Raw genomic sequence first — 13,955 nt, 5'->3', positions numbered from 1 at the left:
GGAGACACAGCTCATTTGGATTAACTGGCGTGAAAAGAGAGCAGTATCTCTGCTCTAATTCCACAAGGCGAGCGCAGCCCCATCAATTCGCTTCTGGTCCTCAGTATTTGTGAACCTGTTGATTAGAGGCAGGCTACCGCCTATATCTGCTAGGAGAAAAACAACAACAAAGCCACCCCTGTGATGTCCCCCTCCTTCACCATGCAGGCAGCTGAAAGCACGGCCCCCTCCCACATGGGTGTTCAAAGTCAGAGAGCAATTTGCATGAGTGGAAAACTCATTTCCGAAGCAGCAGAAGCTGTTATTCTGACTTTGTATTCTTGGAAGGTGATTGAAGGAGTGGGCCAGGCTCGAGAAACCCAAGTTCCCAACCCTAGGTTTTCCAGAGCTCACAGAGGGAAACACATCTGGACCACAGGAGTGGACCCAGGGCACTGGCAGACACCTGGGATACTGGAGTAGATATGGATATAGGTGAAGCCAGCAAGCACACTAAGGGGATCTGGAGCAGGGGTGGGGTAGGATGGGGGCAGTGTCAATCTGATAATCTGGGGGAGACCCAGCATGCTGCAGAAGATTTTGCATACTGGTGTAGATGTGGTGCAATGGTATAGATTTCGTGCACTGGTGAGGGTCTGGCATACTGGGATAGATCTGGCCTACTGGTGGGGATTTGGTAGTTCAGAGGGGACCCGGCATATTGGTGTGATATGGGCAGACTTAGACTCCAAAAGAATGGGCTTGGAGTATAGGTGCAGCCTGGTGGCCCTGATGATCCCCCCTCCACCCTGACGTGGAGAGTCCATGACTAATTTGCACCTTCACATCTAGGTTACTTTTGCTGTGGCTAGAAGTCTAAACCTATGTATTCAAGGCCAAGCAGGAAGGCTGTTTTGGGAACAGGAAAAAAAAAAAAAGCATGCTCAGAACACATGCGAACTGCAAGTTCTTAGCTCTACAGAGGACCATGAGGAAGCCCATGGCACAGACACTGGGGAAGATTCAGAAACAGGGAGACGTGGGTCTGTTCCACCAACACCTCAACTTCCTGCAGGCAGACGACACCTAAGTCAAAGAAACACAAGGAAAATGACGGGCAAGTTTCAGGAAGAAGAGATTGCGTCTACTGGGACAGAGCCAGGAAAGGGTCGGTGGAGCAGATGGCACTAGAATTGCTCGTCACCAACAGTACAACCTCTTTCTGTCTGTCACGATTCTAGGTTTTTGCCTTTGTTCTGAGCCAGGGTCTCCTGTTGCTCAGGCTGGCATAGCTAAATATGACCTTGAACTCTAAATCCTCCCATTTCCACTTCCAAATGCCAGCACTGCAGACATGCATATATGAAACACGCTTAGTTTATGTGGTCCTGGGAGATCAAACCCAGGGATTCACATGTGATAGGCAAGTAATCTACCAATCAAATACATGCTTTGCTTTGATTTATTCATCTTTTATTTTTCTAGTCCGATTTTCTCTGTGTAGCTTTGGCTGTCCTAGAACCCACTCTGTAGACTAGGCTGGCCTTGGATTCAGAGATCACCTGCCTCTGCTTCCCAGGAGCTGGGATTATAAAGTGTGCACCACTACAACTGACAAATTAATGTTTTTCTTTGGTGTTCTATCTAGTGACAGAACCGATTAAACCGCTATATCACATGGTTGCTCAGCCACTGGCTCCCCATTAGACTCTACTATCTAGAGGGCAGCTTTGAGCCTGGGGAGCGGTGGGGGGACTCTTGCTTCAGCGAGGAAGCGTTTCCTGTCTGACTATGATTCTTGAACATCAGATCCTAGCAATTCTGTATGATTCTGACAGTGACAGTCCCACCTCTTAGCAGTAACTAAGACCAGGTAGGATTCACTTTCTAAGAGCTTACAAAAGCAATGACAGACATGTGCTATTATGCCTGGTTTATGTGGTGCTGCGGACCAACCGAGGGCCCTGTGAATGCTAGGCAAGCCAGCTACAACTAGCTACACCCGCATCACGGTCTCTAAGTTTCAATTAGTAGAACTCTGTTAGCCCTTGGTAGAGTAGGGGCCGTGTCATTGTCCTTCAAGTACGGTGTCCACAGCCCACCTGATAGCAATGGCTCTCAGTGGCTCTCAAACCAGCTGTTTCCCTGTTGCTTGGAAACTTTAAGAAACGTGAAAGGAGGCAAACACAGACTCCAAGGGATTCAAACGTGAAAGGAGGCACACACAGACTCGAAGGATCCAGACACACGCGAGTGCTGCAAAGTCTCCCAGAGAGTCAATAGCAGGATTGGGATTTGAACAAGTAGGTTTTGATTCCTCGAGGGGCCCTCCACAACTCTCTGGCTGTGATACTTTGGGCCTCCACTGGAGGCTGCCTCTCCTCCTTTCACATTTGAATCCCTCAGGGTCATTCCCACTGACAGGCTTTGTCCCCTGCCTCTTCTTGCTTCACCTCCATCCCAACACCTCCTTCATGGGAAAGGGTCCACACACAAACCAGTCTCTTTAACTGCCCTTTGGAGACAGTAAGAGGGTGGAAGTCCAGGCATCTCCTAGACATCTCAAGAATGTTCTACAGACATTTTAGTTCTCTATCTACTTAGATAGCAGTCTCAAGACTGTTATCCCCTCTTTTCTCCTCTCCTGACTATTGGGGGTTTGAAATGTGCTTTGATTTAGCTGGCTCAGCAGCCTACGTACTACCTTCTCTCAGCATCTCTCCTCTACCCTGAATTCTAACTGCCTCTTTGCAAATAACTAGTATGGTTTCCATTCTCTGGCTAGTCTCTTAACACATTAAACAGGGATGACAGTAGCTGCTCATAGTGGCCATGACAGCACTTATTATAACATTGGATTAAGGCCCAAAGCAGAAATTAAAGGAGGCAGGTGACGCTCAACAGAATCAAATATGAAATGGTATCGGATTCAGTTATTGTTCATGTCCTTTCTGCCCAAATTTAACATTTGATTGAAGTGAAAAACACTTGCTACACACACACACACACACACACACACAGAGAGAGAGAGAGAGAGAGAGAGAGAGAGAGAGAGAGAGAATGTCTCACTTTTAGTCAATTCTTTCATGGATGCCATGCAAAACCACTCCATCTATCAAGCTGTCAGAGTGAGTTGTTAAATTCTTAATAATCTTCCTCAGAGAAAATGCCCACATAGTCCATTGCGTTTAGGGGTAGGGTTGGCCCTGACTTTCCAAATGCAGGCACATTCAGGTGGTCTTCGGGTTCTCATAACGACACTGTTCGAGAACTAAGTAGTAACACAAAACCGTAAGTGCAGAAGTTGGGAAGTCAGAGCAGAAAGGAACAGTCCAAGGCATGCTGCCCAAATGCCTCGCGCTATGGATACAGATGCTAGGACTATACAGAGGAAGTGGACTTCGCCAAGGTCTAGCAGCTACCGTTCCCACAGCCGCTCCACCACAAGATCTCCTCCCTCCCCTCCCTCCCAACTCCATTGGATCTGACAGTTTTGCTAGAGCGTCCAAACTTCTTGCATATAATAGTTTAACAAGACTACAAATGGGCAGAGGAGGATTAAACAGTAAGGCCAGAGGAGCTCAGGAAGGACATGACTGTCAGCAGGCAGTTTTCTTTGCCCATCAAAGTAATAAATGAAGTCAGGCATTCACTGTAGTGTGGACGCCAAAGCAACTGCGAGCCCACGGTGTTTTCAACATCTCAGGAGACAGGCATGCCACTGGCACACAATGCATTCGTAATGTGTTCTTAAACAGATTCTGACTCAAACTCTGAGACGGCTGGGTCTCTTCCAAGAAGCCTTAGCCACTGTGAGATATCTCTTTCTGTTCTCTCCAGTAGATCTCCTTGGAATTTGCCAGATAAAGAGGCAATTTATCAAGTGGCCAGTTGAAGGTTGTATGTAATGCATTATCTGCCTTCCTCCAGGATTTGTGCCTCTGTGTTCAGCCCCTATTGGGCCAGTGGACAGACTGGCTTCTATCTTGAGGTGCCATGGTAACATGAAATCAACAAGGAGCAAACCATTAATGAATAATTTACTGATTTCATAAGAACCTGTCCTGCAATTTACAGTTGTATTATCTTTCTTCCTTGTGTCTTAACTCCTTGGTATAAAAGCTGCAATCAAGCTGAGTAACATTTGAGACTCTAATAAACATATATAACCCTGTGTTCAAACCAAGGTCTAGATTGATCCTGACAGCATCAAAGTCCCTTCGAGGCCAAGAGCTCCCAGAGCTGCCAGAATTTCTCTGCCTCTTCTACAAAGGGCCAAAAGTTAGGGAACAAATGACCTCAGCCGAGCTTTACATTTTCCAGTGAGTCATTTCTCGTCCCCGAGATAGCTGGAACCTATCAAGTCAGGGCTGAGGAGCTCTGTACAATATACAGAAGTACTATATGGAAGAGGCCCCTCAGCCACAATTACAAATTGCCACTTTGAAAACTCCAAGGAGATCTAGTTACTAGCCGAGGAGGAGAGGGGTATAGGCAAAACAGTGGTATTTTAAAGCCCTTTCAATATCAGCCAGCTGCCACTCAGCTGCGACGGACAGGGTCCTGATGAGGAAGACAGCACAGGAAAGCACACTTACTCGCTGACTTATGTATCTGGGTGGAACCGGTTACAAATTATTTTGGCTCTGTGCCTTTTAGTGGAATGGACAGGATAGGACCCTCTCGGAAAGCACTGCTGCCTGCTAGCTGCTACTCTGCAAACTCCTCCAGGAAATCAGCCCAGGAGGAAGAACTCCTACCTGCTTGAAAACTGCCACTGAAGCCACGTGTCCTTGCATACAGAATGGCTAAACGTGTCAGGTGGTGGTGGCGCATGCCTTTAATCTTGGGAGGCAGAGGCAGGTGGATCTCTAAGTCCGAGGCCAGCCTGGTCTACAAAGTGAGTTCCAGGACAGCCAGGGATACAGAAAGAAACTCTGTCTTGAAAACAAACAAACAAACAAACAACAAAACAAAACAAGCAAACAAACAAACAAACAAAAAGAATAGATGAACAGCCTTGGGAAGAGCCCTACAGATGTCCACAATTATCACAAATCCTGAGGAAATGGCCTCTCCAGTTGACTGTGTGCCTGACCAATGAATAAGTGTGTATGAAATCCCATGAGGTTCCCTACCAACGAACATCATCATCTCCAACGTCACCGGCTCTGTCATAAAGTTCACACTTAGTATGCTTTAGTCACATTTAGGTATGAAACTAAAGCCATCCTCCTCCTGTTGTTCTAATGCTCAAAACCCACGTGGTGTCACTGGGGTACGGCTAGCTTCATAGTAACTCACAAGTTACTTGCGAAAACGTTGTAGTAGCCAAAGACAGTAGTGCATACGTCAATCCCTGCATCCCAGAGGCAGGGGCAGGAAGGTCATGCCGAGCATTGTCTACATAGCCAGTTCCAGGCCAGCCAGGGCTACATAGTGAAAGTCCAACTCAAAAACAACAACAACAACAAAATACAAAACCAAGCAAATGAAAACCACCTCGGGCTCGAGGCTAGGACAGCTGGGCTCAACGGCAGAGCAGTACAGCGGTTCTGAGAAGACAGGACTTTTGTGCTGAACCTCTGGTCTATTAATAGCACACCATCCCTGCAGCTGAGGCCTGAAGCCCAGGCAGGCACAGGCAAGAGGTAGGGGTAGGCCTGGTCAGTGTCCTGCTCACACGGTTCAATCTCAAGATTCGGAATCTATTCATCTATAGCGTGGGGGAAGGCAGATACTCAGATGAAAGTGACAGCAATCTCTTCTCCAGCTCATAAATGCTTGGTCTGTGGCTGACACTAACGCGGGTCCTTAGAGACTGAGGCCGTTTCTAACTGAGGGGCTGGGACATGGACTGTTTATAGATCCACTCTTAATGGTTACATTAGCAGATGCCAGCATTAATTCTTAGCATCTTAGCTCTACTAGGTTCACATTTTGAAATATCACTTTGTCCAGGTGATTGGGACTTTGGCGGACTGATAAAATGAAGCAGAAGTTTCTGGCATCTAGTCATTCTGAGACAGACTTGAAAGCTTGCTTGCAGGGCCTTGGGCATGTTACATGACCTTTGTGATGGTCTCTTTTTTCACATGTTTTTTTTTTTCTTAAAAAAATACTCCCACCCCTAGATTTATTAATGAGGATTAAGTGGATGTGAAAGGCTTGGGAAGGGGCCTGCCTGGCACACAGTAGGGCTCAGTGAAAAAGCAGTTTAGATATGGGCAGGAGAAATGGCTGCGCTGGTCAGGTGACTCCCTACAACCAAGAACAAGTGAAGTCTGCAGTTCTGTGGCTATACTGGGCATACACTAATTAGAGTTTTGACTTTCACCCCAGCTTTGCTTCACTTGAGAACCCAGACTCCTAATTTAATACTTCTGGCATGTCCTACCTACCACTGTTCAAAAGAAACTTTGAATTCCTCATCATTAAATATAATATGGCTTGAGATTAAACCTTCAATGTTAAAATGGGAGTATATAGCACAGTTTGTTCAAAGTAGGAATGAGACGATCAAACCTACTCTAGAAAGGCAGTGCCATTAAGACCTATGAATCTAAGGAGTTAGTAAGACCAAAGGCCAGAACTGAAGTCTCAGGGGAACCTGTGCTCACTATAAACCACTCCTATCTCATCTCAGATCGCTGGTGACAGGCGTGGAGAGGGGCTACCTTTCCCTTCACCCCAAGACTCGAAACCCCTTCCTCCAATAAACAGCTGAAGACCATAGGCCTAACTTCAGCACGTCCTTAGTCCCATTCCATCAGACCCCACCCCTCAGTGGCCTGAGATGCCCAGGCCACTCTCCCAGGCCCTTGCTCCTGTTTCACCCCTCTAGTACTTTCTCTTCTATCTCCTTCATCCCATTTGGCACACATTGTTGGGCTGGCAGGCTGGATTTTCCTGGTTTGTTTAGTGAGGCATCCCCAGTGCCCAGAAGGCCACTGGCACTCTGTGGCCATTCAATAACTCTTTGAACAAATGAAAAAAAAATAAACAAATAGATAGCAAAGAGGGCAGGGAGTCACCCTGTCAAAGGATCACACAGTTGAGTCCTGGTTTGTTTTTTGAAAGAAAACAAATTTGTATGTTAGTGATGGGAAGAAGGAATAATGCAACAAATGGGCTGGCCTCCTGCCCAAGGCCAAAACCCAGACTGCTTCACACTGAACCCTAGATAGGACCCTGAATTCCTTCCTACTCTGAGCTGCACTCTGTCCTCCCCAAGCAGTCTGAGACTTCATGGTGGCCTTTATCACACTGCTGGCTCAATATGAGAATTCAAAAACCCAGTGACCTAAGTGCTGGCCTTGGATACAACAGAGAGACGTCAGCAGCAATCTATCTATTTCCCCTGGTTTGGGGGCAGATAGAGCTCTTAAAATAAGACTTCAGAGCCCGTGGCATTTTCTTTCTCGATTGGTGTGGTGGTGGTGGGGAACTAACATAGTTGCCAGAGTGTCTGAAAGGCTTCAAGACCTCTAATTTGAAACAAAACAGAAGAATTAAGTAACAAAGGTCTTTTCCACCAGACATTGAACTTGTCCTTTTGTACTGGTAAAAGAAATTACCTTGAAGGAGTGTGCACACAAGTCAACCAGACACAGATGACAGAATCTGGGGTGCCCTAGGCACCATCCATTCAATGTGGTACTTCTCATAAGTCACTTCTTTATCTCCTTTGCCAACCTCCCCAAAGCCAAAGGGGGCACTCTCATGGACTATCTGCCCTGGGCCTCAGCCAGCAGGGTCACTGTGCCGCCACGTATCTGGCTCAGCTCAGCCCTTACTGCAAGGCTGCAAAGCCAGTAAGCAGATGCCCCTGAAACTTCCCTAGGTGTGCAAGTCCTCACAGAACCAGGCTGCCAGGAGCTCTTGGACCCTCCTCTCGAAGAATCTGCTCTAAGCTGCAGTCAGCATCCTTGCAGAGAGAGAAGACAGAACAGCTGTGTGCCCCCACTTCAGTCCAGGTGGCTGTAGGAAGGCTGCTCAGGCAGACTGGACCAGGGCCATGGCAGCCTCTTGCGTCAAAGCTTCAACTAGTTCTCACAATAGCCGCACATTCCCAACCTTCCTGCCAGAAATCTCCTAGGAGGGAAAGGCATGCTAAGTCCCCATCTATGAGGAGAGAACATTCTCTGAGAGCCCATGGGTCTCGGGGAGTTATGCTTGTTGCCAACCTGTCTCTGACTTCCAACACCCAGAGCAGGGTCCCTCTGGGGGCCTTTTTGAGTGAGTCTACGCCGTTGGGAGGAATGCGTACCTGCATAGAGGCCAAAGTCCATTTAGAGCACCCAGGGGGCTCTACTGGAATGCGTGCAGCCTCTGCAGAGCCTGCAGCGGGGTCCCAAGCTCACGCTTCCTGCAGCTGTCAATGTCACTTTGCTTGTAGGAGAGGGTGGGGGCACAGGGACGGGAGGAGATGACTAGGGATGGGCTTTGGTTAACTAGTCTCTGTTGTTTGATCAAGGCCATGTCGAGAGCAGCACAGGGCGTCAAAAGGAAACCCATTTTCTGATCAGCAGCGTTAAGCACAGGAACAGGCGGGCTCATTGGCAGTCGGCTTTAGGAGGAACTGCCAGACTCAGAATCCATTAACAGGCAGTTGTGTCAGGAGAGAGGGCCTGCCTGTCAAGAGATTCCTTCTGCAGGGCCCACCTGCTGTGCTGAGCTCTCCAGAGGACGGATAAACAGCTTCCAGCTCCGCCTCACACACACACACACACACACACACACACACACGCGCGCGTGCACACACACACACACACACACAGCTGCTCATGGTGCAGACCTCTGAACCCAACAAGGACAGAGACTAGGATTCTCAATCCCCATGGCCTACTGTGCTTTTCCAAGCTAGGATAAGTCTCAGACGTTTGAATTCCTCTGTCCTCATTCAAGAGCAAAGCCCCCAAACCCAAGACCCACTAAACTAGGGCCATGTACGACAGGAATACAGAAAAAGAGGAACTCTGGCTACATTTCAAATGGGATATAAAGAAGGCAGACAGGGCTACTAATGAGGCTCACCGTGTAACCCCCAACAAGTTACTTGACCCCCCTCGGAATCCCTATTTTCCCACCTGAAAATTGGGAGCAGGTCTCCCAAGAGCTGCCAGGGTGAAATAATACAGATGACAAATCTGAGTGCTTCATTCAGTGTGCAGGCCTCTGACCTGAGCCACTACCTAGGGCCTAAGGCAAGGCAAGGCTGGAAGACTCAAGGAACCTGGGTCCCTAAATCACTGCATGGGAGAAAAGCCAACCAGGAGCCTCTACTCCCAACAGTGGAGTGAGCAAGAAGTAAACTTCTAGTGTGTCAGGCACTGACATTGCGGGGTACAGCTATCTCAGCAGCCAGTATCCCCTTCACTTGCACAGGCAACAAGAACAGCGTCTTGCTTGTGATACAAAACCGGGGAACCTCCCTGAGATCCCCTGCTTTTAATGACTACCAAACAGCCTTAAAGCTGCAGGCTCCCGCAGCCATTGCCTTCCTCTCTACCACACCCCACCCAGGCTCAGGGGAAGGTGACAGGAAGTCCCAAACAGCTGCAAGGCAGTGAGGATTGTAGAGGCGGGAGAGGTGCCTCGGTTCCCCTTGACTTCTGCTCAGGGACCCCCAGGAAACATACAAAGCTATTAACCAGAGGGAGCTACTGATGCAAATCAGCCTAGATAGCCCTACATGTTGTGAGTGGCAGGCACTAACCGTTTGCATGACAAACCTCCTACAAGATGCCGGCTGAACTGCCCTTTTGTGCCAATTAAAGATTCTCCAGAACACAAAGATTACACACCACTCTGCAGCGCTGACAACAATGAAACAATTTTAAAGGCTATTCAGATCTTCAGATCACAGCTGACACTGTCAGGAGGGGGAGATTGGCTGCGGCTTTGTTCTTTGTTGTTGTTGAGTCTTAAGGCTTAACCAAGATTTCTGCAGGCGGGAGGGGGACAGGCAGACAGGAGGAGTCTGCAAGCTTTCTTGGAGTTTTTAAAGGAGAAAAATGAAGAACCTGGTACTCCTTTTGTGTGCTTGAATGTGTCCATGTATGTGTGTATATATGAGGTCACACGTGCACACACACACACACACACACACACACACACACACACACACACACACTTTCTCATTACCTCTTCTCTGGAGGTCCTCACTTTCCCAAGGAACCCCTTCTGGTGTCTGTGAGTCTGGCACACCCTGAGACTTGGGGTTATGGGTAATACGAACAGATATTTTTGGCACCAATTAACTGAAACCACGAGGGCACATGCCCAGGAGCTTTTGCCTTGTGTGTTTGCTTTAAAGGCAAATTTCCAAAAGCTGTGAGGGATTTTAAGAAAAACAACTTTGGATGTTCAGAGATAAGACACTCAGGTCTGCTGAGGTAAATAAAGTGGGCGGCTTACGTCAGGTGACTGGACTCCCTACCAGCTCCTCAGAATGAATGAGACAAAGCCCATCACTCACACCCATCACTCCTGTGTGATCTGCGTGTTTCTGGAGCACTTTCCACACCATCCCCTACTTCAGGAGCTGAGAGTGAACATCAGGGACTCTCCAAGACGGTGAGCCTGATTCTCAAACCTGGGCCCTCTCTGAAGGCAGGGAGGTTTTCTGGGAACTCCTGCCCTGACTCTGGGGCCCAACATCTTCTAGTGCCAGCACATAGCAGCCCCTGGTGTGTTGTTGTCACAGGCCTGTTGAAAACATGTGGTTCATCAGATATCCACCCTCACCTAAGTATTAACAACATGGGATTTCAAGAGAAGACTCTGATTCATCCTCCCTCCCTCCCTCCCTCCCTCCCTCCCTCCCTCCCTCCCTCCCTCCCTCCCTCTCTCTCCTTCGTGCCTGTGGTATCCAGTGACCGAGGCTGCTGGGAGATACAGAGGACACTGTCTATGGCAAGGTCTCTGTGGCCAAGTGGAAAAACCCTCGTTTAGAGTCTGATCGGCCAGAAATGCAAATATCCTAGACACTGTTTGACTTTAGCACAGTTTGCCTTCACTGAGCTATGGCATCCAGATGCAAACAATGGGGACATCTATTCCTACCCTGCAGCCAGAGCATAGGAGATGGCCTGAGATGAATGCACCTAGCAACTCTCTGGAGGCCTCAGAAAACCCTGCTGTGACCCACAGTTAAGGACTGAAGGGGAGAAAATGGTCCTGGATATTACAGATCAGCAAACACCCCAACTTTGCGTGAGAGCCTGGATCTCATCCTCCTTCTCGCTGAACTCTGTCCCCTGAAGCAAATTCATTCATAAAAGAAACATCTTCCCCATAAGGAGGGGGGGCACCAAATAGAGAAACAGTCAAATCATAATGTCTGGGTCAGCTCCTGTCAGCTGGTTGTGATCAAAAACACATTCATATTCCATCTGCAGAGGCTAAACAGAAGGCTGCAGGCCATCTCAGGAATGTAAGCTCCTGGGGTTACACCTCCCCAAACGTACCAGTGGAGGCTTCCAGTAGGCCAGGGAGAGTGTGTTCACCCCTGGTCACTGCTGGCCACTTGCCCAGCCATGGGGTACTCAGTCACCTTCCCTACTTCAATAGTGAGAAGGTTCTGGAAAAAAGGAGAAAGCAGAGCTTCTGCCCATACCCTCCCCACAGAAACAATTAAAGAGCTCAGGCTGTGGCTGCCAAGTTCCTCTGTCCAATTTGGTAGATATTTTAATAGAGGAGGAGAATTCCCAGGAGCCCCCAGCGGAAATGCCCCATGTCAGGGAACGTTTGTTTTCATTTCCTTTTGCCATCAATGAATTCTACTCATGGTAACAGCTTGGGGCTGGATCTGATCCACACAGAAGCATTTGTTCCTTGAAATAAATCTCTCTTTGGGGAATGACTTATATATACATCTGGGGGAGGGGGTGCACATACATACTCAGACGCATATGTATTATGCATCACAGACAAAACACATGCATAAATCCCCAGGCAGGCAACCCTAGGCTCCTGGGAAGGGGAGGTGATCGGCTGGTTAGCACGGTTAATGAAAACCGGCTTGGTAAGAAACCTTCAGTGCCAGAGCGGTCCCTGTACGAGCGTAAGAACAGTCCCTGAAAGCAGAGCTCGCCGCAAGAGTACAAGGCAGTTGTGGTGTCTGCAGGTGAAAATGGTGATCATAACAGCTGCCGTGGCCACACAGTATTTACTAAGTGTTTCTATACACTGCCTCATTTCAATCTTCCTCTAGATACTATTCCTGTCATTAACATTCCATTCTAGAGATAAACAAAGTAAGGCTCATAGTTAAGGCACCTGTTCAAGGCCACAGGGCTGACAGGAGATAGAGTTGGAATTCAGACATGGAGGCCTCAAAGGCCCTTCTAAACTCTAAAAAGATGCCCCCTCCATCTCATTGCCTCTGGTTGGAGATGGCAGTCAGCCCTCTGCTCGTCTTTCAGGAGCCTAACTGCCACCCCAGCACTGGCAAGATCTGCAGGGCCTCTCACTAGCTAGAATGGCCCATTAGGGAAAAACAAGTGCGTCACATTCTGTGTTCTTCCCAATTGGAGGAGGTCAGTCCAGAAACAAGGCTCAGTGTGCCTGCCAAGCTACAGGGACCAATGTTCAATCAGACCCATGAGAACATTGTAAAAGGCATCTTCTGTGAGATGCTAATTTCCTCTTGGTTCATCTTTGGGGAGACTCATCACTTGAACACACATCCTTCCTAAGAGCAGAGCCCACTGCTCTCTCTACCCTGACCCATCCCACCAGCCTCTTTGGAGGTAAGGGCAGGCCTACCCAAAGGAGAGTTCCCAGAGAGGAAGAAGTCTAGGAGCTTGGAGGCTGAAGACATCTTTCCTCTTCCTAGATGCCCACAGCTTCCTGAAAGCCTGGGGTTAGCGGCATGAGAGAACATGCTAGAGGCTCACAGCAAAGGCAGACAGGGCATCTCCCTCAACTAGATAAGCAAGAATGCTCAAGAGTGGACCCTGGAGTGTGCATGTGCGCGTGCATGCACGTGCGTGCTTGTGCATGTGAGCATGCACGCACGGCAGCTGTGTCATCTCCTACAGATGAGGGGAGAAATGCAAGCCTTGAGGGACTCCCTGGATCAACCTCCTTGAAGGAATACCGAAAAGTACTCTTTTAGGCACTCAGGACACGGCTCCTCTCTAAGTACAGCGCTTGTGCACAAAGGCGCTTCATAAAGATTGACTGGCTGGGTCCATCAGCAATCCAGCTTCACAAGCTCTAGACTAAGCTAAAAGAACAATATAAAAGGTATAGACTCAAGTGCCTACAGCTTAGACCAGTAGCACGCATGAAACAGTAGGAGTATAATGGTGGTTAGGATCATCTGTTGCTCCTACGGTCAACTGTGTGGCCGGCACTCCACCATTGCTTTAGGCAATACCTTCCAAGGGCAGGAAGCAAGCTGGCAGGGGTGGGGGGGAACAGTCTGAAAGCACCGGGAACAAAGGATCAGGCTGTTGCTCCTACAGCGGCCTGAGACTGACTGCCACCCCATTCACATCTCATAAGAGCCCTGTCTGATAAACACTATTATTGCTTTGCAGCGGGGCAGCATTGAGGTGGGATTTCCCCTGTATGCTGTGATTACCATTGATAAATAAAGGAACTATGGCAGGGAAGAACAGAACTAGGCAGGGAAAGTTAGGCTGTATGCTGGGAAAAAGGAGGCAAAGTCAAGGAGAAGCCATGGATCTCCGCTGGAGACAGATGCCAGAACTTTAGCAGGTAAGTCACTGCCTGGTGGCGATACACAGACTAATGGAGATGGGGTTAAATTAATATGTAAGAGTTAGCCAACAAGAAGCTAGAGCTAATGGGCCAAGCAGTGTTTTAAATAATATGGTTTCTGTGTGATTATTTCAGGGCTGAGCAGCCGGGAAACACCAAACCAACACAGCATTGCTGAGACTGTCCAGGTGACTGTGCTGGGGTTTGATCCCAGGCAAACTGCCTCCAACATCTGTCTCCTC

General features: G+C 48.5%; 1 protein-coding gene across 7 annotated transcripts in view; it reads right to left on the bottom strand.

Annotated features, from left to right (window-relative positions):
* The window catches only part of Msi2 (musashi RNA binding protein 2), a 360,249-nt gene that overhangs the window by 162,970 nt on the left and 183,324 nt on the right, over positions 1–13,955 (bottom strand). The window lies entirely within an intron of this gene.

The sequence above is a fragment of the Myodes glareolus genome, chromosome 9 (genome assembly GCF_982192425.1).
Source record: "Myodes glareolus chromosome 9, mMyoGla1.1, whole genome shotgun sequence".
Taxonomy (NCBI): Eukaryota; Metazoa; Chordata; class Mammalia; order Rodentia; family Cricetidae; genus Myodes; species Myodes glareolus.
Note: the sequence above shows the minus strand (reverse complement) of the source record. Positions and strands in the feature narration are given on the sequence as shown.